A 27,622-nucleotide genomic window follows, 5' to 3' on the forward strand; every position below is an offset into this window, starting at 1 on the left:
ATTGGACACCATTCCTTCAAAAAAGATTCCTGATCTCTTTAAGAAAAAAACACAGATGCATAGAGTAGAGTTCAAGGCGGATCTACACCCTCCACCACACTCCCAGGGTGTAATTCCTTCACTTTTGGAGACTTCACCATCTTTGGTGGAAACAAATGGTTGTTTACCTGCAGAAGGTGCGCCTCTTTCGAGGTGCACGTCTCTGCCTTTTATTACCATTCCCTGTTCTAATAAGTTTTCGGTTTTATCCTCTAATTCTGTAAGTTCTGGACATTTACAAACCTTATTTGCAGAGGGAACTGACAAAGACTCCCCGGATAGGAAAATGGGCAACAATGAAGCTTCTCAGTTAGCTATCATTTCCCAGAAACTAGATGATGTTAAGTGTCTGCTGGTATCTTTGATGAACAAAATCTCTGGACTCTATGATCAAAAGTCTGGTTGTAATTGCATTGTGCCGTATGAGTCTGTTCCTTCCTCTGATTTAATGCTGGAAACCAAAAAAACTAGTTTCTCTACCTTAGGTGACAAATCGACATCTCCTTCTACACACAATATTGTTAGGGGAAGTAATGGCAGCTCTCCAAGGCATGGCAGGTCTGTCTGTCAGACCATGTCTACCATCAGTGAGCGAGTTCCAAAATTAGGTGTTAATAAGTGTGGATCCACCTCTGGAAGGGGGGACAAAGGTATTCCCTGTTCTAAAACTTCTCAGTTAAACTTAGGTGGAATGCCCTCTGCAGTAAGTTGTCGTGCTAGTCCCCGTTCAGCCACACACCCTGACTATTTGACATTCCTACAGACCCGTGACTTCAAGGGAAGGTCAAGAAGGAGGAGGGAAGATGCCATTATATATTTGACTAGGGTGCCAAAGCTACCTCAGGACAAGAGAGAGTCGAGTGACTCTCTAATCAATAAAGTCATTCATTGGATACGCTCCCAGAGGAACTGTCTCTCTGTTATCAGGTCTGATATATGCAAGGTCCATAGATATAATCAGTTAGGGTCGGAATTTGATTATATTTCAATTCTTTTTAATGATAGTAGTCTAGTCAATGATCTCCTGGCCTTCGACATACGGACAGGTACATTAAGTTCAGGTAGGGAATCGAACCTTAGACTTAGTAGTCAGCCGCCTGGGGCCCCGTTATGTAGAGGATGTTGGACATCTGGAACTATTGTAGCTGGGGTTATTCCTTCTCCAGACAACTCTTTAACATCTAAATCTGAGAACCCTTCCCCCTTACTTCCTGAACTGGACTGACTGATTGCCCCCTGCATAGTACTTCCTATAACAGTAAACGATGAGTGTCAATTTACAGGGACTCCATCTACTGCCTCTCTATTGAGAACTAAGTCAATATCTACGCCTCCCAAAATCAATATTATATCTTGGAACGTTGCAGGAATTAAGTTAAAGTTGGATGACCCGGAATGGGTAAGCCTTGTTAATAAACAAGATATCTGTCTTTTTCAGGAAACTTGGACTGCCAAACAGATATCCATTCAAGGCTTTACAACCTATTTTTCTGCTGCCCACCCTGCCTCTGGTGGCTTTGGAAGACAGATAGGAGGGTTAATGATTTTATTGAACAACAAGCTAGAATGTGACCACTCTATGATAAAGTTTAATTCCTACGATCTGCTGGGTGTGCAATTTACAATCCGACCTGGTTTTAGGATGATAGTATTGAATACTTATGCAAGATCCGTTCCCCGTGGGTCGGAATCAATTGTTCTCACCCAGCTGACGGATTATATAGAGCTTTTGGACTCTTCAGATTTTCTGATTATAGCTGGTGACTTTAATTGCTCTTTTGTGTTGGACAATACCATCAGCAATCTGACTACTGAGGAGGACGAATATTGGGGTATTCCCCAATCTAAGGAAATGGCGTCTCTGCCTGTTTCCCGTGTTGCATCTCAGTTGTCTTCCCTTTGTCTGAATTATGGTTTGAGAGAATGTAATGGCCGCACTAAATCAGATCTTGAGCGAGCTATTACTTTCAAGCGAGGGCTTTCCTTTAGTACTATTGATTATATTCTGGTGGACATTAGGCTATGGTCAAATTCACTGGACATGGAAATATTACCTCGCCTGGACAGTGATCATAACCCCTTGTGCCTTGTACTGACCAATCATGCATTTTTAAGAGTCCAGCACACAATGACTACTAACGTCCCACTCCCTTACTTGAATCATAGACGTTCTAGGGTCTGTTGGCCGAAGGTTGAATCCAACCCGTACTTGATTAGGGAAATATATTCATCATTTTTAAAACTTTTTGCAGATTACGAGGAACAAGAAGCCTCTGATATTCCTATTATGGCTATCCATAACAAACTGGTGGATTCCCTACAGGGTATCTTCTATAGGGAAATCCCTTCTAAACCGAGACCTGCTGACATCCCTCGTAGGGACTGGTACAATCAGGATTGTGTGCGAGCAAGATCTAATTTAAACGAGGCTGTAAAAAACTCTACCCAAAAGGCTATTAAAGAGGCCCGATGTAGGTATGCTAATGCCCTGAAACAAGCAAAAAAAGACTGGGATAATGAGATATGGCAGAAGCTGCTTAAAGCAGTTAAACATCAAGATGATAGTTCCTTTTGGCGGCTGTTGACCTCCAGCTCGAAAAGGGGTAATGATGACATTGGCATGTATATTCAGCCTGAAAGATGGGTGTCCTATTTTTCTGGAATTTATGCTCTGCCTGCACCGCAAGCACTGGAGGTCCCTGGATATGATGAGTGTTGGGCTGTTACCAAGACTTCAACTGAGAGCATTGTTTTTACCTTAGCCGAAACAACAGCTGCAATTAATTCTCTGAGGCCAGCTAAAGCTCCTGGTCCAGATAAGATTCCAGAGGACCTGTTTAAATCAGAACCAAAGATATGGGCATGGTACATTAACTTATTGTCTAATGCCATAGCAGCTGGTAGCCCTATTCCAGATTCTTGGCGTGGTGCAGAAATAATTCCGATTCACAAAAAGGGTGATGTAGGTTCACCTGCAAATTATCGACCAATCAGCCTTATCGATATCCTTCAGAAGACGTTTGCTAAGCAAGTCTTAGATAGGCTTACTGATTGGATTCAGGAAAATCAAATTTTATCCCCCTTACAGGCCGGTTTCGGCCTCAAACTAACACCATGGACCAAGTCCTCAGGCTGTCATTACTATTTTGGAAGTATGTCACCCTATCTAAACTCTATGTTGCTTTTGTAGATCTAAGATCTGCGTTCCACTTTGTCCCAAGAGAGAAACTATAGGGAGTATTAAACAAAATCGGTATCCCAGGAAACTTAGTGCATTTAATTCAAAGGTTACATGAAAAAACATTTGCACAAGTTAGATGGGGCAATCGGGGGGAACTCACCGACAAAATAGATATTAGGAGAGGAGTGCGCCAGGGTTGTGTTCTTGCCCCAACTCTTTTCACATTGTTTATTAACGAGGTGGTGCAAGTTGTTACCAACTGCCAAAATGATGCTCCATCCTTGAATAACCACAAAATTCCAATTTTGCTATTTGCTGACGATTCCCTCCTGATCTCCAGAACTCCTATGGGTCTCCAGGTACTTGTGGATAAGTTTAGTTCGTTTTGTGGTGACTAAGGACTTGAACTTAATCACAGCAAAACTAAACTTATGACCCTGGGCTGTGGTCCCACTAAGAGATATTCAATTTTCTATAATGGAACCCCCCTAGGCATGGTAAGCTCCATAGATTATTTGGGGGTGAGAATTAGCAACAATCTGCATTGGGGGGCCCAAATTGATAAAAGTTTAGCTCTTTTGGCCCAGAGATCTGGGGCTATTCTACGCTTCCACAAGTCTACCTCTGAGAGAGTGATTACTCCAACCATTAAAATTTACCAAGCTAAGGCACAGAGTGCTGCGGTCTATGGGGCAGAAATCTGGGGGTCCTCGCACACTGGCAAGTTGGCAGTGGGGGAAAACAACTTTGTAAGGTCAACTTTGGCTTGTCCTCGTAATACCCCACTGCTGCCAATGTTCTGGGACCTTGGCCTTTCATGCATCTCAGATGTAATTGCCCTACGACCATTGCTTTTCTGGGTCCGTGTATGGACTACCCCTGAGCTATCCACATATAAGGAGTCTATTCAAGACATTTTAGATAGACCAAATGTTCTTACCATTCCTTGGTTTAATCACATCTCAAAATGGTTTTATAGATTGGGTCTTAGCGAGTTTTGGAGCCATCGAGAAAGTATAAGGAAGGATCAGAAGAACCATTTGAAAACTGTTTACTGGATATATGTCAGGGAAAACTACTGCTGTGCTCAACACACGGCAGATTGACCTCACAAGTTTTTGATTTCAAATGGTATCCGCATCTGGAACCATTTATGGATACAATTCTTGACCCACCAAGTAAGAGTTTATACATTCAGTTCAGATATGGTTGTCTGCCTCTTAAATCTTATGGTAGTACACGGAGTTTGATTACAAGATCTGATCCTTGTCCTAGTTGTAATCACTCTTCAGAATCCATTGTACATTTTATGTTTATATGCCCTGCATATATGATTGCGCGACGGAAGTGTTTACGACCTGTGTGTAGAAATATGGGGTTAAGACACTGTATGGCTGCCTTAAGGATCATGATGAGGGATACTTCCCTCTTTCTATCTTGTGCGGTTAGCAAGTATATTGTAGCTGCTTGGCATATACATATTAGTTCCCTGGGGAAAAAATGACGATGAGGTACAAATTTTAAAAGAAAAAAAAATAAGGAAAAGTGTTTTAGTTGCTAATTTTAACTATGCACCTAAGACTGAAATAAAACCCCATGTTTAATTTAAATGATAGATACCAGGGGGTTAGGTGTATTTTGGAAAGTAATTTTATGTGTTTTAAGGCTGAACATATGTTATTCTATTTTATTCTCATCTCTCTTTTTTAACTTTTTCTTTTTATTTAATTGTTGGTTGTTTGCTTTCATGGTTGAAAGAAACCGAATAAAGCTATGTGAACTTGACTTGAAATAGCCGCAGTCGTAGTCAGGCAACAAAGAACGCCAGGAAACTCCCTCCGACGGTGAAAGGGCGTGGCAGGCAGACAACATCTCCTATCCGTGGCACGATCACCACAGGACGTAGTGGCTGCCACAGAGAGAAGTGAGGATTTGGAAAAAACCACACCCCTCATCACCAATGTAATGTCGGCGCCCGGCCAACATTAAAACATACCGTCAAAATAAAGCGAGGAGCACATGTTCTGTAATTTCACCGGCGGTCTTGTCTGGGCTGGGTGCAGCGGCGAGGTAACTTTACAGACGCGACCACAGGATCGCTCCGACACCGCCAGCCTTTCCAACCACGGGGAATGCCCTTTTTATTTTTATACTCGCCCTGATGACACCAGGGCTAGACTACTTCAAAATGTAACAAACGTGGGTAGAATACACACGTGGGGCTTCTGACAAACCTCCACTCAGGCCACCCCGACAAATGGTAGTGTCCCAGTACCAGTTCCGTCACTCGCACGCAACACTACAGTGCCCATTATTAACTGCGAGTTAACATGTTTAGTGGTTGGGTCATGCCTCAGAAACAATGAGGGTGTCCTAGTTGCCGTTTCTGCTCTATGCACTGTGTCCCAGATTGTAGATTGTTGCCATTTGCTGACTGTGAAATGATCTCAAGTTGCAGAGCTTATCCCATTCTAGCTACAGACAAGAGTGTAACTGAATAATCGGACTTAAAGTATGCATTTGGAGTGGCACGCAGCTTCAGACACCTCTGGATGCAAAAGAGTACCCTAACCTCAGCTGGAACTCCCTTTAGGAACTAGCAATATGTTAAAAACCTTTCAGATGCCTTTCATTTACCAGAAAAGATGTCAGTGGTGAAGTGGGTGCCCACCGGCACAGTCATGACGATGTTTTATGCGGTTATGGCCTAGCTGATAAGAATGCTGCATTATCTAGAACTGCTGATGTTATGTGTGTTACAAGAACTGATCTATTTCCTATACCACCTTTGATGCTGGAAAAGGAATCAAGTCCACCCTGCTGCTCGCCCTTCGCTTTCCAGCTCCTACAGGCACATCCAGATAGACTTTAATCAAATGCTGAAATGTGCAAATCACTATTTTGCTCTTATCATTTGATGTGTATTTTCGGCATGGTTGGAATCCTACCACTTTGCCAATTCACACACCATCATGGCAGCTAAGTGGTTCCTCAAAGGTTTTATTCCCTCGGTTCATCAATACATACTGAGTCAGCAGTGGCAACGGAATACACATTTTCTCCACAGTAATTACCCAGAGGCTGTTGACAAAGTGGAAAGAAGTAATGGTACACCTAAGAACAAAATATCAAAGATATTCTCAGAACCACAGTTAGAATGGCCCAATGCCATGCCATTACCATAATGGTCGCAGAGAGTGATTCCTTCCTAGAACACAAATATCCACCTGCATGAGATTATCATGGGCTACCCATGATGGTCCACTCAAACCCCCTTCGTCTCCACTGCCAGGCTGGATTTACAGTTAAATGATGATGCAGTCCTGCAATATTGCAGAAAGCTTATTAACTGTCTTTACAGTTACTGTTCTCAGATGCAAGTAATCTTACCGAGAGCTTGATAAATGCCCACCTTTGTCTCTTGTCCATGGATAGAGAATACATTCATGTGTACCAGATGAAGACTGTGCTACAGTCTGTCTTTCTAGCAATGTTTTTAAGCATAGGATTAGCACAGTGTCATCCACGCCGAGCTAGAAAGGGACAAACTCTTTTGCCATTCGTACAGCAAACTCTTTAAGCTTGGAATTGGCACTCTGCCATCCTCGCAGAGCTGTAAAATGACAAATGCCTTTCACCACTCCAGGCGCAGTATTACAGCTTTGGATTGGTATAATACCGTCCAAAACAACCTGAAATGAGCAAAAGGAAACCATGACAAGTGTTTCACTATCATTATAGCTCATCAGAGAGGTTTAGCTTTGTCCAAACACAAGGGAGCACACAGTATAATTCAAAACAAAACCCTTTCAGGGTTAGAGTGATGCATACATTATGCAAAAAAGAAGAGAGAACTCTGGGTGGTTCCCAAGTTTAGGTGGAGAGCAGCTCCAGTAAAGAGCACCCTGCAACACCAGCAACACTTCAGATTTGCTCACTTCAAATATCTATCTAGCAAGGTTATATACATAATTATACATATACAGTATATATATGTATATATATATATAGATATAGAAGAAGAAGAAGACTTTATTCGGTATGAAAAATTCATCCATTAAAACAAATAATCACCAATACATTTGTTAATATAGCAATAAAACCATACACAATAAAAACACCCATCAGGAATATAAACATATAAAACCTCATTCATAAAAACAATAAAATAAAAGAATTCATTCTAAAAACTCTACATTTTTACGCCAAGTAATAGCTCCCTTCAAGAATGATCCCAGGCCCTTCCACACCAGTACATCTGAGGCCATTTGCAACCACATAAAAGCAGGACGATATTGCACAAAACCCTTGGGCCTTAGGAGAGGTAATAGAAATCGAGTTCTAAACGGAGCATAAAAGACACAAAACAGTGTAAAATGGGACAAGGTCTGTTGGGACACCCCATCACAGGGGCAGGGTCTAATAGATTTTTCCCCATACTGACCTAACGGGAAACACAGATTACTTCTAATGATCCCCAAACGGAATCGAGTAATGAGAGACCTTTCCCTCACATCCTTTATCTCTAAGATATAGCGCTCAGGACCCACCCACATCTTTAGAATGATAAAATCCTTGATCGATTTTTTCCTTAAAGCCTCCCCCTCCCTCTTGGTCTCCTGGATTCTCAGAAAATTATCCTTAACCCATTTCTTATCACGACTAGTCAGGCCCTCAGGATAATCAAGCAATTCAGGCCACCCCAGATCATGGGCCATCTTCCTTATGTGCGTCAGCCAGGGAATATTCTTTACATTGTTGCAAGCCAAACACTCCCTTAAAATATCCCTATTAAGAGCGGCATGTTCGTTACTCCAGATTGAGATCCATAACAGAAGGGGAGCCAACTGGATAGTGTCCTGCACAAACTCAAGCTGCAGTTCCAAATGAAGGCAAAAGCCAGGGATATTTTGTCCAACTCCCAATAGCCTTCTACAGAACCGATTTTCTTCTACCGTAAGGGCTCGGGTATCCCTATACCCCCAAAGTGCCGCACCATACAGCAGGACAGGGAGGCATTTCCGCCTATAGATTTCAAGCAAAGGCTTAATAGGTTTACTACCTACCCTTACAGCAAAGTCAAAAGTCGCACCAACTGTTGCATGAAAAAGCACCCCCCTTCATGGCAATACAGGGTTTCCAAGATCCTTTCTCATCAAAAATAACCCCTAAATATGGGAACTCATGGACCCTGCTAATAATTTGGTCCTCCATCCTTAGCTCCCCCACCCTACTCAAGGGTCTTCCGCAAACCATAAAATGTGATTTCTTAAAATTGATCTCTAAACCCAAAGCTGACATAAAGGAGCCATAAGCTCTAACTATTTCCCAGAGACCATTCATAGTGCGGGCCATAAGGACCGCGTCATCCGCGTACGTCAGCACACGGATATCAGTACCATTCACCTTTGGGACATCCCTACAATGTTCCATCAAAAGATCAGACAATCCATTTGTATATAGAAGGAACAAAGTAGGAGCCAGAACACACCCCTGGCGCACACCCCTTGAAAGCTTAAAGGCCTCTGAACATTCCCCATTAGACCCCACCCTCACATTTGCAACCGTTCCAGAATGGAGATACCGGAGCAGCTCTACAATATTAGGATCCAAACCTAGCTGATTTAGCTTCTCCCACAATATAGACCGGTTCACCTTATCAAAGGCACAGCTAAGGTCCATAAAAGCAAGATAGAGGGTACCTTTCCTGGCCTGCGTGTATTTACCAATCATCATCAATAGGTTAAGACATTGTTCACGTGTACCGAGGCCTTCCCTAAAACCATACTGGTCCCGGCTTAAAATATCATTTCCTATCATCCAGGCCTCCAGACGCCTTAAAATAATCTGTCCCAGAATCTTCGCAGAAGAGTCCAGGAGAGAAATAGGGCGATATGACTTAGGATCATTTCGATCGCCTTTTTAAACACTGGGACAATACAGGCCAGTCTTCAAGAGGCAGGAATGCCCACAGTAACTGCTGCATTGAGAACATTTAAGAGAATAGGTGCCCATAACTGGGGGTTAGATTTATACAAATCCATAGGGATCGAATCCGGGCCTGGAGCTTTATTACTAGCGCTACTCTTTATCGCATCAATAACCTCCTGTAGCGAAAACTTAATTGCTAGGTTAGAAGCCATATCATACTTGTTATCCCGGTTATTTCTTAGGGGAGTACCCTCAAAAGTTCTACAAAAGTGAATTACCCGGGCCTCCAGGGCAATGTTACAGCCAAGGCCCTCAGATGTTTCTGTTCCAAAGGAGCCTCTATTTACCACCTTCCAAAACAAGCCAGGATCCTTCAGAGCTATGGCACGCTCTAACTCTTCCCAGGCTTTGTCTTTATGTTTTAACTTGCTATCCCTTAGGGCCCTTTTATACTTAATTCTGGATTCTTTTACAAGGACCCTATCTCTAGGATGTTTCTTAGTGGCCATCTTCAGGTTTGCCCTTGCGTCATAGCAGGCCTTGTCAAACCAACCACATTTGCGTTTACTGGGGTGGCTGCCTACTGAAAATAGACAGTCTCTCACTGCTACATTTACTACTGTTATTGTATCCATAACAGTTTTAGGATTGGGAGCCTCTGTCAAGAGTGTTTCCATAAATAAATGTAAATTTCCCCCCACCACCCTTCCTACAACTTTTTGGGGATCTACTTGTTTCCACCCAAGCCGCCTGCCCTGGTCCCTTATCTCCACTGCTACAGGCCCACCTCTTCCTAATTTACGTAGGGCCCCAGGGAGTTTAAACGACACTATAAGGGGATTATGATCACTGAAACACTCCCCTAGCACCTCACCCCCGATCACCAGATCTTTCATAGGTGGAGACACAAAAATATAATCAATAGTGGTTCCAGACCGTCTTCCCACATAGGTTGGGAGTTGGTGAGTGCCTACTGCTTCTATATCACAAAAATTCAGAAGGCCCATCTTCCTAAGTTCCTTAATTAGAACCCTGCCTCTGGAGTCCTGCAGACCATCCACTAAATAATCCTCACAGTCACACATAAAAGGATTAACCACAGTACTAAGCCTTCCCAACTTAGCATTAAAATCTCCAGAGACAATAGCACAGAATTCCAGCCCCACCTCCTCCATTCTATATTTCAGAACCTGAAGAACGGAGAACAGGGCCCCAATTTGGCACCCCACATCCCACACAGCATTATAAAAGTTTACCAGCAGAATATTAAAGTTATTGGAAAAAATTACCCATACCAGCAATACACCCTGGTGGTTGCAGTTAATTTGGAAAGCACCCACTATCTTAGAGAGGCGAATTAGGGTAACCAGGCCACCTTTCGAGCGGCCACCAAGAGACTGCACAGCTGGAATTGCAAATCTGTCATACCCATCCCACACAGACATCCCCTCCGACCAGGTTTCCTGAAGCATGATAACATCATAGTTAACCACACACCTAACCCACGCCTGATCAGATAGCTTGGCATCATACCCCGCAATATTCCATGAGATAAGATTACACTGTGGAGGCTCCTCTTCCCGTATAGTCAGGGTCTCAGCGCATTGTCAGTCCACCCCTTTCAAACATAAATTAGTGTTGGTGACAGTTCTTCTGCGAGTTGCCTGCAGGCTATTCTGACCTGGGGGGGGATTCCTACCAATGCCAAGAGAAACCCCAACACTCAATCGCATGTGGTCATAGAAATAACCCAGAGGGACCATACCTATTGTACCTGCTCTTAAAACAGCAGGACGATATGTAGAGAGGAGCCTTTGAGTCAGGACAGGATATCTAACATTTATAATAATACAATCTTCATTCCCCACCTTATTTTTGGGCCCGATCCAACCAATTCTTCTGGCAAACAGAATATCCTTAAAATCCTTACATGAAAAATCACAGTTCTTACTCAACCAATATCCAACCTTATTTGTGAGTTGGGCCGTAGACTCAGTTACCCCAGGAGCAAGAGCAGGTACATTCGTCAACACCACCACATAGGGGGCACAAGCTGGGGGGAGATCCAAACAAGCCAATGAAGGCCCGACCGTCAGCGGATTCAGATTATCGTTCCCAACCAGCTGTTGGCCGACCCCCCCAGCTACCACAAATTCAGGGTCAGGTTGCCTACTACAGCTAGGCCTATTGACAGTCCTGTCAGTTCTGTCAGCCCTTAATAAAGAAGTTGGTGCAGCCGGAGCATTCTCATCGCGAGCACCCTGACCCCCAGAATTTACAGGATTAACCAATAGCTGAGATGTTTTTCCCAGAGGCCCCAAGGACCCCGCAGCTTCCTCCAGCAGGAACAACTCCTCACTAGAATGGGATTGCCTGGTCAGGGCCACACATACACCTGCACAATGCCTCCCTTGACTTCCTTGCACACATATCAGAGAAACTGCTTTTTCTATGGCCAATAATTTCGCCACAACAGGGGACAAAATCTCCTGGACCATTTCCTGAAATGTTGACAATAAAATAGTTACATCACAACCCAGATGCTGGCAAGGTGCAGGGTCACTGCTCGTACCCTTAGGGAGCTCCAAAAGAGGTGTTTTCGACTTGGGCATCATTTTCTTGAAACCCTCTTTTTTCCTCGGGGGAGGGCTACATTTATCCACGGGGCAGGCCGGGGGAGAAAATAATAAAAGTCTTTTGCTTCTTCTGGAGGGTCCTTGGCCACCAGAACCTTCTATTGTCTCTGTTGGCTCAGCCTGAACAGGCTCAGCAGCAGAAGCAGCAGCCATAACAGCACCTAGGTCCCCCCCCGGATAAGCCACATCCACATCCACGCCCTCCCGAGGACCACCATCTATTGGGGCCTGACACCAGTCCTCCAATTCCATGGATAACCTCCTCTCTGCCAAATCGATTTCTTTTGTTACAACCCCGACTGCTCTTGCGAGGAAGGAATCAAATGTGGTGGTGCCACTTCCCTGTCTACCACCGTCACCCCCCAATTTACCAGTTAGCGGACCTCTTTTCCTTCCCATTTTTCAGTAAAAAAATGTTTTTATAAAAATTAAAAACTATTTAAAATCACAGTCACACCCACTGTAAAACTCCAAATGTACTCCAAGTATTAGCAGATATATATAGTCACTCTCCACAGTAAACGAAAGAGGGGTGGCCCAGCCCAGCCTCTAACGGGCGATGGCGGGCGCAAGACGGAACCGCCCTTGGCCCGGGCTTCGCCCGGGCGTGTCCCGCGAGCGGGAGCGCGAGGCTCAAATTTAAAGGTCTCCTGGGCACTTGGCAGCCCCTCCTCCTTCACAGCGTCAGGTTCGCGCGTCACGCGAGCGGGAGAGCGAGGCTCAAATTTAAAGGTCCCCTGGGTCTCCTGGGCACTTGGCAGCCCCTCCTTCTTCACAGCGTCAGTGTGTGTGTGTGTGTTAAAAGAATATAAACATGTAAACATATATGAAAAAGTTAAAAGTTACTCACTTTCGGTAACGCTCATTCTAACCAAAGAGTCTTCACTTTGTGAATACCCTAGATGCCAGAGATTTTTCTCAGCAATTACCTCGCACCAAAGTAGGTGGCACTTTGCTGCTTCACTTCCTGTCTGTCTCACCCTGGATATGACGTTGGGACCCCTACATAGTTACCAACTCCCCACACTGCTGTCAGTTTTTTCTGATCGCTGTCCATGCCATGGGACATGGCCCAATCGTAAACCAGATTCAACCAGAGCGCTGATTTCTTGATTGGAACCTTATTAACATGGACCAAATGAGTCCATTCCACAAAACGGGGAGCAGGGTGGGACAGTAAGGAATCTGCCAAAAAGGGCGTTACCTAAGGTTAAATGAATTTTTCTTCTGAAATATACTTCTAACTGGATATTCCGCACCTTAATACTAGATAGCCAAGCAGTACCTTCCCAGACAGTGGGTCCTTGGAATGGCTCAGACCAGGAAATCCTGCAGGACAGACCTGGTGAAATGCCCCTCTCCTCAGACTTGGCTATCCAGGCATAGTGTTTCGTGATGTGTGAACGGACGCCCACATAACTGCCTGGCAGATGTCCAAGACTGGTGCAGTGGTAGTAGCCTTTGCTCTGGTGGGATGAGTGCAAAGACTATCTGAAGGCTGTTTCTTGGCCAGCCCATAACATATCTTAATGTATAATGTGTTCCATCTGGAGATGGCTGTCTTTTACAAAGCTTTTCCCTTTTTTAACCACTGAGAAACTCATAAAGTCCTCATCGACCACCCTATGTTCCTTGCTGCAATCAATGTAGAAGCTCAGGGCTTTCTTGGGATCAAGGCAATGGAATCCTTCTTCCTCCTTAGATAGATAAGCTGGGGTGAAGAACGCAGGGTGGGTAATAGACTGCCCTATATGGAAGTGTGTGACAATCTTTGGTAGGAATGTTGCCTTTGTCCTGAGTTCCAGATTATCTGAGAAGAATGTGATGTACGGCAGCTGGACAGACAGTTCTTTTTGCTCATTCATGCGCAACCTGACATGACTGCTGTAAGGAAGATGTTCTTCGGCATAGGTGGAGAGAACATTGATTCAAACAGGGCACACAGGAGATAAGTGAGAAGCAAATTAATGTCCCACAGAGGCATCACGAAAAGAGTTGTGGGAACATATGAATCAGCCCTTTTAAGAAATGCATCACAGCAGATGCTCTGAACACATCAGGTAGGAGTAAAAAAACTGAAATAGCTGCTAAGCATTTGTTAACTGTGGCCACACAGGACCTTTGATGGGCCAACAAAAGATCAAATAACTACATGTCGGCTAGCAGGGGGAAGAACACACAACAAAATCCTCCCAGAATATTGTGTACACAGTTTTGGTGGAGAGACACCTGGTTGCCAAGATAACATCCTCTTCAAGGAAGATCAAAAGCCACAACTGCGTCCATCAATCTCCATCCATGAAGGTGAAGGTTGTGCAGGTTCGGGTGTAGGACTCTGCCCTCCTGCTGCATCAGTAGGTCCCCTAGAAGGCGTAGCCTGATCAGTGGGCAGATGCTCTAGACTAGAAGTTTTGAGTATCACACTCTCTTTGCCCTGAGCCACTAGGATAATGTGGGACTGGTAGTTCCTTATGTTTTTCAGAACTCAGGGCAGGAGAGGTGAGAAGGCATACAGTAGTCCAAAGCTCCAACCAAAGCAAAAGGTGTCATCTAACGTGAACTGCCTTAGGAACTCCAACGCACAAAAGCTTGAACACTGAGCATTCTCTACGGTGGTGAAAAGGTTGATCCGGGGTTCTCTCCCATGCTAGAAGATGCCGTAAGCCACTGCGGAATGCAGCAGCCATTCATGATCCACACAGGAAGAATGGCTGAGTTTGTCCACCCTTGCGCTTAAAGATCCTACCAGGTGCTGTGTGACCAGAGAGATGCCCCGGCCATGCAGCCATTTTCAGAGGGACATGGCCTCTGTACACAGAACCCACGACTCCACTCCACCTGGTCTGTTGCAGTACCACATTGCAGTAGTGTTGTCTGTAAGAATCTGTACCTGTTCCCCCAAGATGTTCGGGAGGAACACTATCAATGCCAAGGAATCTGCTACAAGTCCAGCAAGTTGATGTGGAGTGAAGTTTCTGCTGGAGACCAGAGTCCTCAGGTCGTCACCTCTCCCAGATGACCTCCTGCACTAGCAACAATGCATATGTTACAACTGTTAGCTCTGGGTGGGCCAGGGAGAGTGTCCTACCACAGATCCAACTGCAGTTTAGAAGCCTCTGCTGCAGGTCTTTCACAATCTCCCCCGACGCCTGAATGAAATCCAAAAGATTTCCTTGATGCTGAGCCCACAGAGACTTCAGATTCCACTGCACACCCCGCAAGTGCTACCTGGCGTGATCCACCAGCAGGAGTCCAAGAAGCTTCACAGCCGCTTTTACGGAGACCCAGGACAAAGGTTGAAATGTTAGGATCATAACACGAATGACCTGGACTCTTTGGTATGGAGGGAAGGCTTGGAAGAGCAGTGTGTGCCAAGGATACCTCCTATTAAGGAGAGTCACTGTGAAAGAGTCAGGAGTGAGGTTGGTACGTTGATGGAAAAGCTAAACAATGTCAAATCTCGGCCATCGTCTGGAAGTGCCTTACAACTATCTGAATGGAGCCCACCTTCAGCAGCCTGTCATCAAAGTATGGATAGAATGTTATTCCCAATCTCCGCAGATGGACAGTGACCACCATATTTACTTTCGAGAACAATGAGGTGTACTGGCAAGGGAAAAAGTGGCGCACCAAGATCTGAAAGTGCTGTTGGCCTACATGAAACCACAGAAAGTGAAAGTAGGCGTCCTGCAAATCTAATGCCACAATCAAGTCGCCTAATTCCAGGGCAGATGGAACTTAGTCCAAAGTGAGCATTTTGAACTTGTCATTCCAGAGATTGAGGATAGGACAGAGGCCTCCATCCTTTTCCAGGACCAAAAAGTAACAGGAATAGCAACCAGTCCCAATCTCAAATGCCGACACAGTATCTAAGTCAACAGAGCTTGAACCTCCTTTTGCAGTATATACAAGTGGTCATCCTGGAGGCATTGTGGTGTGAGAGGCATGTCAGGAGGGGGGAGGGTGACAGGAAGGGGAGGGCCTAACCTTCTTTACAATCTGGAACACGTTGACAGAATGAGATGCTCCTCCACCAGGGAAGGTAAAAGATGATAAGGCCTCCCACCGGGCAATAGTGCACTGCAGATGGCAAACTTAAAGCAGTTTTAAAGCACCTGTTGGAGGAGTAGCGGGGAATTGGGCAGCATGCTGCACATGGGGCCTGGATGCTGAGGGCTGGATCCATGGCTGCTGCCTTGAAAGGCTTGAGAGGTTTGTAGTTGTTGAGGTAAAGTGTGATGCTACCTCTGCTGGGAATCCATTTGAAAGCCTCGAAGCAGATTAAATTGCTGGGGAAAATGATGTACAGGCACTGCCACCTCAAAAGTGCATGCTGTCGCCTTGCTCTCTTTAAGCACTTCCTTGTCTTCAAAGAAACATGTGCTGTCAAATGGCATTTGTTAAAGGAATACCATAATGCATTTCAGTTCTCTGTGCTGGCAAACACATTTGGATTGAGATGCTTTATAGAGGCCTGAACCACCAGGCTTTCTGGGATGGGTTGCTGAAGGAGGAAGGAAGGGTCCCCCAGAGCAGGTCTATGCCGCCTTGTGATCTACCTATTTGCTAGAGAGCTAGATCCTAGCTTTGCCCAGGTTGTCATCAGTGTGTCTGTGAGGTCCCATTAACTAGCAGGTTCCTGTATGGTCTGTCCAGGATGCGATCACTTCAGTGGTAGACAATGTGAGGTGTAATACCTCTGCTGCTCTCCTAATGACAGTAGCAATGGAGGAAGATTCTTTAGTAGGCACATCCTATAAAGGGTAGTGGAGGCCAGTGCCAGAAGAAATCTCCAGGCCACTAGCATCTTGTAAGTCAAATGGTAAGTTCTATTCATCATACAAGTTATTGTCGGCATCGTCAGGATCATAATCATAATACTGTGTATCAGGATCAGAGTGTCGAGGCGGATAAGATATTGTTGAAGGCCACCCTGGGTGGGCTTTGGAGTCTTAAGAGTCTATTGGCCCTCGCCTCTGGTGTCAGTGCCAGCATACGGAGTTGTAGCGGTGATACAGCTCCATCAGAGAAGTGCTCAAGGTCAGCGCTAACCTGCCTGCATTGTCAAGTGGCACAGTCGGCGTCGAGGACAAATCACCTGGTGGTAGACCATCTCCAGCACACCTCAGATCAGAGAGCAGGAAGGCACTCCACAGGAATCCAGAAAGATACAAAAAATAATGTCCATGGCTGTCTCTAATTCCCAGTGTTGCTGTAGCACCTCCGCTGGACCTGGGAAATTGAGGTGCAAAGGAACTAGGGATGGAATTGTCTCCAAAGGCAGATACTGAGTTCACAGCCTAGACGTATCAGGGGCATTGGGCAGCTTCTCATGGTAGGAGTGGTGGGACGAAGGGGAGACATGTTTTGACCTCTTATGCTTCTTCGACTTACCTGAAGCCTTTTATTCAAAAAGGAGCATTTGCGAGAGCTCCCACAGAAGCATGTATCTGCTCTTGACTTCGACCGAGTCAAAGTCTTCTTGGACTTCCAACAGTGTTCTTGACGTCAGCCTTCGGGTTTATTTTGGCGCATTTGTCACACATTGCATAGTCAAGTTTGGAGCACAGATACCAGACAAAGACCAATGAATCACAACTTGTCTGGAGCTCACAACAGTGTTAAAAAATGATATTGTACATGTAAGTTTAAAAATATAAGAATCTTTTATTTTAATAACAGTTTAAAAACTACAATACCCAGTCCATTAAATGTCCTAACACTCAGCATTCATTGAAAGGAACCAAATAAAAAATACTATAGCTATGACAATAACCTAAAGAAAGAGTTACTTACCTTCGGTAATGCCTTATCTGGTAGAGACTCTATATAGCCACAGATTCCTTGGAAATATACCCAGACGTCACCCTTGATCTAAACATTTAGCATGAGCAGTACCCCAGTGCGCCAGTTGGTTGTGTCATCTGCATCATCTGTGCCAGAAGTGATGTGGGCAGTGCACCACCCCAGGGCACTGACATCAGTTTCTTTTCACAACATTCCAAGGGCTGATTTGATAGCTAAAAGCCTGAGAGCACAGTTGTGTAGGGGCTAGGACGGAGCGCACATTAGGAAAGTCAGAACTAAACTTTAGTCCCACTGAGGCCTGATGAAGGGCGAAGGTTGTAACAAGTGTTAGAGACCTTTCAGAAACCTATATACAATAGTGGACTTGAAAGCAGGTGGCTCATCAGGCAACCACAGAAATGAAGAAATGGCAGAATATAGCCTTTTAAAGTGCATAAAGAAGATCCCTGCTGAGCAAGACAAAGAATAAACAGAAGAAAAAGGATGGCATAAAGTAGTTCAACCTGTTTTTCTGAATGTCATGGCAAAAAGTTGCCCCTACGGCAGGCGTATACTGTGCTGGTGGACAGATGCCTGGTTGCCAAGATGACATTACAGACTGTATGGAAGTTTGAAAGCTGTCAACTGTCACCACTCAATCTCCACGCCTGAATGTGGAGTGCTGGCAGGTCTGGGTGGAGGGCCCTCCTCTGCTGCTGTGACAGAAGATCCTCCCGAATGAGCAGCCTGATCGGAGGACACATGGCCATGTGTAAGAGGGGCGGCAGAGAGGTAGACACGAACAACACCAGGAGTTGAATGGAGTGGTGATGGTTTATTTAAGTTGTAGCCAAACAAATAGCCCTACGCCAACCAACATCCTCTTCTCCCCGTCAACTGTCGCTCTTCGCTCCGCACATTCCACAAGCCCCCTTCCAGAGCGAACACAACATTCTCACCTTCGTTCTCGTGCCAAGAGCGCACGCATCTACATTCCTAGGATACCACACCACCTTCCCCATATCAGATTAACAAAAATACTTAACATACCTAAATACAAATTACACATAACTCTTGAACAATTAATGTTGCTTACAAACTAAGGCAAATTGATTGAACATAGCATCACAAAGTCCATAACAGGGACATAGCTCACAGCTCATATTCACTGTTCATTTTACGTAGTCCCTGAACCATGACGGTTTTGATACATTCCTTTTTGGTCGAGTTACAGCTGGGCCTCGCATTTTAACAAGACATGGAGTGATTCGGGCATCTTGAGCAGGAACGTCCAGAGAGATACCTTGAGAGTCATGAACTTCTACATCGGGTCCCGAACACTTAGCCACCCTATTCAGATTCCATATCCTATGATCTTCTGTTTTCACCGCATTCCTAAACAGTCTTATGACTTTAAATGGACCCTTGAATTTATATGATTTTCCCTCCTTCCTTGGAGACCTTATCTTAACAAAATCCCCTTCATGCAACACAGTTCTTTTAACAGCTTTTCAGTCATCATACCTCAACTTTCTTCTCCCTTTCACTTCTCTCTCTCTCTCTCTCCAACCTTCAATGCTATCTACCTGATCATTGATCTCTTTCCTTTTCTCATTAACCCACCTGGGTTCAATCTCACTGTAAGGAACTCTACCTTTGAATAACTGAAAAGGAGTCACCCCTGTGGTAGAGTGTGGTGTTAATCGATACTCCCGAACCTTTTTTTTTACTTCACACTCCCACTCAACATTATTAATAAGTGCTAATTGCATGCATTGTTTCAGCACTTTTATAAAGCGCTCAACAACTCCATTAGACTCTGGGTGATAAAGAGCTGTTCTTTTATGTACTACATTCCTTTCTCTTAAGAAGGACTCTGTTGCTTCAGAGACAAACTGCACCCCATTGTCGGTCAGTAAAGTAGAGGGGAAGCCCTCTCTTTCAAACAGGTCATCAAGAAAATTAATTATGTCTCTTGATTCAACCGAATTCACAAATTTGACTTAAGGCCAACGGGAGAACATGTCAATGCAGACTAAAATATACCGGTCAACAGATTTCAGTTTAATTGGGCCTCAAATGTCCAAGACTATGTCAACCCAGGGACCCGAGGATTCCTCACGTATGACCATGGGCTGAATCCTACATTTTAATACCTTATCGGAACAAGCACACTCATGGCAGTTCCTCACTTCCCTTTACACCATGATGGCCATGGCGGGCCACCAGTAGGCGTTCCTTAATCTCTCCTTTGTTTTGGAGATGCCCATGTGGCTTGAGTTCGCACGATTAACAAGACCCTCTCTCAAGCTAGTTGGTGGAACCAACTTGCTGCCTCTCATCAATAACCCACCAGCTACAGACAATTAATTTCTGACCTGCCAGTAACCTGACAATTCTTCACACAGTTTCTCCTTGACACCCCAACCATTTGTAATTTTACTTAATACTTCCTGCAACGTGACGTCTTTCGACAATTCATCCACCCACATTAGTTCCGAAATTGTTCCCACAGTGACCATACAGACTTTTATCTCCTCGTCAGCTACAATGTCTGCAAAACACCCTCCTTCAATGATCCCATCATCCTTTCCCGTGTCTGGGCACAATCTCGACAGACAATCAGCCTGAACATTTAATGTCCCAGGCATATAGGAGATTACAAATACAAACTCTTGCAATGCCAATACCCACTTCCTGATCCTATGTGAGATCAACTCTATTCCCTTTTTAGTAAATACCTCTACAAGAGGTTTGTGGTCAGTCACAATCTGAAATTTATGTCCCCACAAAAACTTCCTCAGTTTTCTCACCGCCCAAAAGACTGCGGAGGCCATTCAGACTTTCCCGCTGGGCCGGCGGGTGCCCGCCAAGGGAGCGCCCACCGGCCCAGCGGGAAAGGCCCTGCAACATTGAAGCCGGCTCCGAATGGAGCCGGCGGTGTTGAAGGGGTGCGGCAGGTGCAGTTGCACCTGTTGCGATTTTCACTGTCTGCTATGCAGACAGTGAAAATCATGCTGGGGCCCTGTTAGGGGGCCCATGCACTGCCCATGCCAGTGGCATGGGCAGTGCATGGGCCCCCAGGGGCCCCACAACACCCGTTCCCGCATTCCTGTTTCTGGCGGTAAAAACCGCCAGAAACAGGCTGGCGGGAAGGGGGTCGGAATCCCCATGGCGGCGCTGCTTGCCGCAAACTACCACTGCGGTGCCTTGTTAGAAACAATTGAAAAACCTCCCCAAACTAGACTAACCTGTGTATCGACCTATACCCCCATGTCCAACCTGATTAAGAAATTGATCAATAAAAGATGGTCAATATTTACTAGTGGGGGTACTCAAATACAGAGACCTATATTTGCCTTCAAACGTATAGCAAATATTAAAGATATGGTGGTTCATACACGTCCCCGTAACACACAGATTAGTTCTACACAGAGAACACTATGGGATATTCCTCCGGTTACTGGTCATCACCCTTGTGGCCTCTGTAATGTATGCTCTCTAACAAGACATTTGACGACATTGAACTTAGAACCCATTGGTGAGTGGCAATTGAGAAGGCACACTAATTGCAACACAAAAAACTGTATTTATATGATCACCTGCCCCTGTAATCTGCGATACATTGGTATGACATCACATCCAGTGAAGATACGTATCAACGAACATAGGAGCAACATAAGATGCAACAGAATCACAACGAAGCTCAGTGCTCATTTTCTTGATATTCCCCATACTCCAGATGACTTATGGTGGACGATTTTGGAGGCACCAAGAGTACGATCTGATGATCCTACTTTCTTATTCAGACTTGAACAGAGATGGGTGTTCAAATTAAAAACTCATATACAAGGTCTTAATGATGAGATACCCTGGGCTCAGGTGTCATGATTTTGATTTGAGTATGATTTTTTCACCCAATACCTTGACTTCTGTCTTTGTTCCTAGAGAGGGGTTATTTCCAATCCCTTTCCTCCAATCCTCCCTTTCTGGATTCCATTCAGGTGAACCTGTAAACATAGAACTCTCCATGTTCACTTATTCCCCTCCAGTAAGATCATAGTCCTTGACTTACTTCCACTATTAACAGTGGATTTAAGTTTGTGGTCCCTTTTCTATGCCGATGGCACCTGCCCCGATGAACATTGTGTCCTTCCTTTATTTTTATTTTTAGAACCTCCCTGTTACTTCAGGTTTTGGTCCTTCCTTTGTGGCCAGTCTTTTGCTTATGACGCGCTCACCGGGAATTTTCCTTCCCGCGTTACTGGCGCGTACATAAGGACGTCTCAGATTGCACTCACCGTCATTTGACGGGAATGCGTTCCGAAGGTTAGGTTCCCCGCCGAGGACCACACCTATACTAGTAAGTCTAGTACAGCGCGTTAGACCAGCTGTCAGATGCTATTTTAGTTAAAATTTGAGTTCTCAGCGTTAGGCTTTCTTAGCACTTTGTGCATCTGTTAGACTCTCATGGTTATTTAGAACCATCTTCTGAGAATACAATTGCTACTGAAAAACCTTGACACTGGCCCCGATTTGTATTACAGGCAGGAAAGATGTACTGGTTGTCTTTTTTGGCCATTATTTGTGTAATTCTCATATAGTCGTTGTAGTAGCCTATGGCTGATTAAAAAACTTTTTCCTCGCTATCTATGGAATAAGATTTCCACTTTTCGAGGGTTATGTACTGGTTCATGACTTTTTCCGAGCATACTAATTTAAATGCTCTACAATATGTTCTTTCACATGGTTTTCAAATATACTTTCACTTTGGTTTATTTAGCGTCAGTGTAAGGTTTCTTACCACTGTTCCCTCTTTCTAGGAGTAATTAGTGTTGACTATAGCCTTATGCATGGTCACTTTAAATAGAAGAACTTATCATTGTCACTCTGGATTTTTGCTCCTGTATTTTGGAGACTTCTTATCCTTCTTTTTCATAAATATTCTTAGTTTCTGTGCAGTCCTTGGGCTCGTGTTTCCAATGGAGCCATCTCCCCTAATAGGAGTGGTAAGCATTGTCGTACCCCTTTGGTTATTATGATTACCTAATTGAATTAACATGCACATTTTTATTTTTATTCTTGGTGTCTTCTTGGTTTCTAGGGCTACCTTTCCAGATGTCACTTAACTAAAGATTGAATGCAAGTGTGTTCTTTTTCATGCTAATTGGAGAAGCATTTGTTTTTTTTTGGTCCTGAAGTAGCATCAACGGATCCATCTGGACCAACAGACGCGAAACATGTTGACCTTTTGGTAGAGGTACCACACTTTTGGGATCCTCCATATATTTTTGAAAGCCGTTGGGCATTACACCCAATTTCTGCTTTCCTTTTCGTCTTTTTAACCTTGGTCGTCACTTCTCCTTTCTGATTAAAATTATGATGGAGTTTGGTAGTGATTAACCAATTTTAACCTATTTCTTGTTTTGCTCTCCTGCTCTTGGTCTGGTAGTTAACTCTTTCCCACTAGCCCTTGCACTAACTATTACGGCTGACAGCTCCCTCCCTGGGAGCACGTCAGGCATTGCAGCGCCGGCCTGACGTAGAGCAACTCCCGATGATGATGCCTGTCATCCAATGTGATGCATGAGGGTTTTGCTCCCGAACATCCAGATACCCTAGACCTCGGTGTTCTGTAGGAACAGTGTACTTTGGATATGCTTATGACTTAGTTGGGAGAACGTACACTGGACCTTTAACCTCCCGGTCCCTCCCCCCCCTGTTGATTTTGTGACAACTCTACCACAGTTCCTACAAAGTATTTTCCAGGCAGGACATTCCTTGTTATTGGCCATGTGGCCAACATTCCCACACCTAAAACACTTCCCAGCAAATGTTTTCTTTGACTTTACTGATTCTCCACTAACTATATTGTCAGTGTTGTTGCAATGTATTACTTTCATCGATGCTCCTTTATCCCTTGTTGTGTCAAATACAGTAGAGTCTTTTCGAAGTACCTCAACACATTTCTTGGAGTGTTCACAGGTTCTGGCCAACACTAGAACTTCGTCTAGAGATGGATTGTCCTTTTGCCACATACTCTCCTTTGTCTTCTCCAAGGAGCAGCCAAGCATGAATGGATCCCTCAAACGTTCCTCATAAGAATTTCCAAAAGCACAGGTAGAAGCAAGCCTTCTCAGCTCGGTTATATATTGTTCTATTGTCTCACCTTGGCGTTGCATCCTTTTTCCAAATTGGTACCTTTCAAGAACTGTACTTACTTTCGGTAAGTAATGCAGATCCAGTTTCTTTAAACAAATCTCAAATTTGTTGAGGCCAGTAGAGTCTGTATCTGAAAGATTGGGGAGATTTTCAAAGACTTCTTGACCCTCAGTGCCTAAACAGTGCATTAAAAGTGAGGTCTTCCTTTCAGCGCTTAATGAAGTGCCACACACCCTAGCATAGTTGTTAAAAACTTTTTTCCACTTTTGCCATGGTATGGGTGGGTCACCGGGAGAGATTAAAAAAAACGGTGCAGCAGGTACATTCTGCATAATGACCAGTGAAAGAGAACTCCACAATCGGCAAGCTGAGTCAAAGTAGCTTGAAATTGCAGTATGAAATGGCAAACAATTAGTTAAAGCTGGTTAAAACAGCAATAAGAAATGGAACCGAAATCGATGATGATACCTCTATTGCCATGTGTAACTGAAGATCTCAACACTCTGAAGAGCAGAAGAATAAACAGCACGAACAAAGCGGAAGGTAAGATTCAATGTGTCTCAGAGTGGGGAACGTATGAATGAAGGCAGGCTGTAGGTTACAGATACCTGAGAGGACAGGCCTCAGAATAAGACACTACGTGTGAGTACGCGTCGAAGGTTGCTGTTACCAGGGGTGCGGGTGAGTTCCTCGCGAAGCATAAACCTCCAGCACGAGACACGTTATTTCAATGGTTACTGTTGCTCGGGTTGCGCATTTGGTCCTCGCGCGCCGAAGCTCCAGGGGTAGCTGAAGCCAATAATAATAAAATAAACTCGCCGGCACGAAATAGAAATACCTGGACGTGAACGACTTGACAGGGAAGGTCCACAGGCGTGTTGTTAGGGCTCTTAATGCTTGTTTACTTCAGAGCTGCCTACCGTTCCCCTCAGCAGACTCCAATCAGATCCGCTTTCACCTCGTCGCCAATGTAAGAGGGGCGGCAGAGAGGTAGACACGAACAACACCAGGAGTTGAATGGAGTGGTGATGGTTTATTTAAGTTGTAGCCAAACAAATAGCCCTACGCCAACCAACATCCTCTTCTCTCCCCGTCAACTGTCGCTCTTCGCTCCGCACATTCCACAAGCCCCCTTCCAGAGCGAACACAACATTCTCACCTTTGTTCTCGTGCCAAGAGCGCACGCATCTACATTCCTAGGATACCACACCATGCTCACCAACTTGAGATACAGACTCTTAAGCCATGTCTGAAGCCACAGGGATGACTTGAGCTTGCCACGTGTTGACCCACCAGGGAAATGCCCTGATGTTCAAGTCATATCCAGAGACACAGGGCCTCTTGACAAAAGGTCCATGACCCCACACTGCCCTGTTTGTTGCAGTACAACATGGCAGTGGAGCTGTCAGTGAGCAGCCCTACTAGCCTTCCCTTGATTGAGGGTAGAAAAACTTTCAGTGTCAATTGAATCGCCTGGAGCTCCAGCAGGTTGATGTGGAGCCCAGATTCCGCTGAAGACCGGTGGCCTCTGATATCCAGCTCTCCCAGATGGCCACCCCAGCCCAGGAGTGGCGCATCTGTATTTACTCTCAGGTTTGGTTGGGGAAGGGAGAAGGGTCTTCTGCTAATAGACCTTTTCCAATTCCCTCTGGGATCTGGACAATGTTGGAGAGATTCCCCTTATGCTGTGCCCTAGAACTTCAGGTCCCACTGAAGAACCCACATGTGCCAGCTGGCATGTATCAAAAACAGGATGCAGGAGGTCATGACACCCAGCAGCCTCAGAGTCAGTCTTACCAAATCCAGGATAGAGGATCAAACATTGGTTTCATAGCCTGAATATCCTGGACTCGCCGTTCGGGAAGATATGCTCAAAACTGCACTGTGTCCAGAACAGCTCCATTGAAAGGGAGCATCTGAGAAGGGGTCAGCTGTGACTTTGGTACATGATAGTGAATCCCAGCGAGTACATGAGGTCCACCATAGTCTGGAGGTGGAATACGACTTCCTGGGACAAGCCTTCGTTAAACAGCCATTCTTCGATATAGGGGAAAACTGGCACCCCTGATCTCTGCAGATGAGCTGAAACCACCGCCATCACCTTAATGAACACCTCGGGCGCTGGTAAGGCCAAAGGGGGATATGGTGAACTGAAAGTGCTTGTGACCTACCATGAACCGTAGGTAATGTCTATAGGCAGGCAGGACAAGCGTGTGGAAATATGCATCCTGCAGGTCTAAGGCTATCATTCAGTCTCCCAGGTCAGGGCAGACAGGACTTGTGTGAGCGTGAGCATTTGAATTTTTCCTTTTTCAGTAAGAAACTGAGAGGTCAAAGTCTAGAATGGGACAAAGGCCTCCATTCTTTTTGGACATCAGAAAGTAGTACAATAGTAGTTATGATCTACTTCTGATGCTGCTACCCTCTCTATTGGTCCCTTGGCCAAGAAGACCACCACTTCCTGACAGAGTAAGGAGAAATGGTGCTCTGTCAGCCTGTGATAAGTTGGTGGCATGGGTGGAGTGGTGTTCATGAAATGGGGGGTGTAGCCTCTTCAGACAATCTGGAGTTCTCAGCAATCTGATGTTATTGACCTCCAGTAGCGTAGGTAATTGTGTATCCTGCTGCACACTTGTTGCTCATGGTGGCTAGAGGTTAAAGAGGCCTGGTGACTGCAGCTGCTGGAGGAGTGGTGGACTGGGCTAACCTCTGACTGCCTAACCCACGGGGTCTGTGGCTGCCTCATTCTCTGCCACGCAGGAATAGAGGAGCTTGTGTACCGTGGTGGCTGGGTGGGTAGGTGGGGTGTTGGGTGAGAAGAGAGGGGTCCCCTGGGGCAGGGTGAAATGGCTGCGGGCAAGTGTCCTGTTCACAGGAGCCCCAGTGCAGGACTTGGACCAGGCTCGAGCAAGACATCTGTGAGGGCTTCATTAAATGGGAGAAGTGGTTCTGAAGGGGTGTATCCCGGTTGTAGCACCTCCGACTGCAGCAGAGGGCAGATGAAGGTCCAGACCTCACCACCATAACAAATGTGGCACCTCCTCCATAGCTACTCTAGGAGGAGAGACAAAGCCAGTATATGGGGGGTGGTCCAGTCCTCTGACATTCCACAAGTACTCACACTAGTCCATATCAGAGTCTACTAGCTGGTATTCTTCAGGGTCCAGTGGCCTCTTCCAACCTTTCCCAAGTCCTAGACCATAGGAATGGGGCTTAGGCTCTGGCCTGGAGGGTATGGCTCTAGTTGGCCCCGGAGTCGGCATCGACCAATGTCCTTCCAGCTCCAAGTTGTAGTCAGGTAAGAATTGGGATGGAGCCATAGGATGGCGCTGGCAGAGCTCGGAGCATCAACAGTGGGAATGGAGAAGGTCAAGGTGGCTCGACCAGCACCGGTACAGATCATCTGTGGATCCAAGCGGCCAGATTGGCATTGAGGGCAGACCTGCGTGTGGTGAACCAGCAGGGGCCCCTTCCAAACCCACAGGGCATACCTGAGGGCACCCCAGTGGGGACACCCGCCCAAATATGGGGTGCATGGGCTCATAAAATTCTCAGAGATGAGCAGGGCTCTGTCCATCTCCTAGAAACTTGGGTAGACACAGAGATGGCCCAGGCACAGAGTCAACCATAGAGCCAGGCCTCGAGTGATGACGCTCCTTTGTCTCGCTGAATGATTTAGACGGATGTGGTGAAGTCAAAGATCTATTCTACTTCTATTTATTTTTGTTCTTGTGGGATTTACTGGAGTGAGTTGACTTCAACTGTGATGAAGATTGATAGTGCCATGACTGATCCCGGACCTTCCTTTCGAGCAGGATCAAGACCATCACTGTCTTTCCCGTCGAGTGGTAAACAGCTTGAGGGATCGTTCCCTAAGGCCTTTGGG

Source organism: Pleurodeles waltl, chromosome 4_2 (genome assembly GCF_031143425.1).
Source record: "Pleurodeles waltl isolate 20211129_DDA chromosome 4_2, aPleWal1.hap1.20221129, whole genome shotgun sequence".
Classification (NCBI taxonomy): domain Eukaryota; kingdom Metazoa; phylum Chordata; class Amphibia; order Caudata; family Salamandridae; genus Pleurodeles; species Pleurodeles waltl.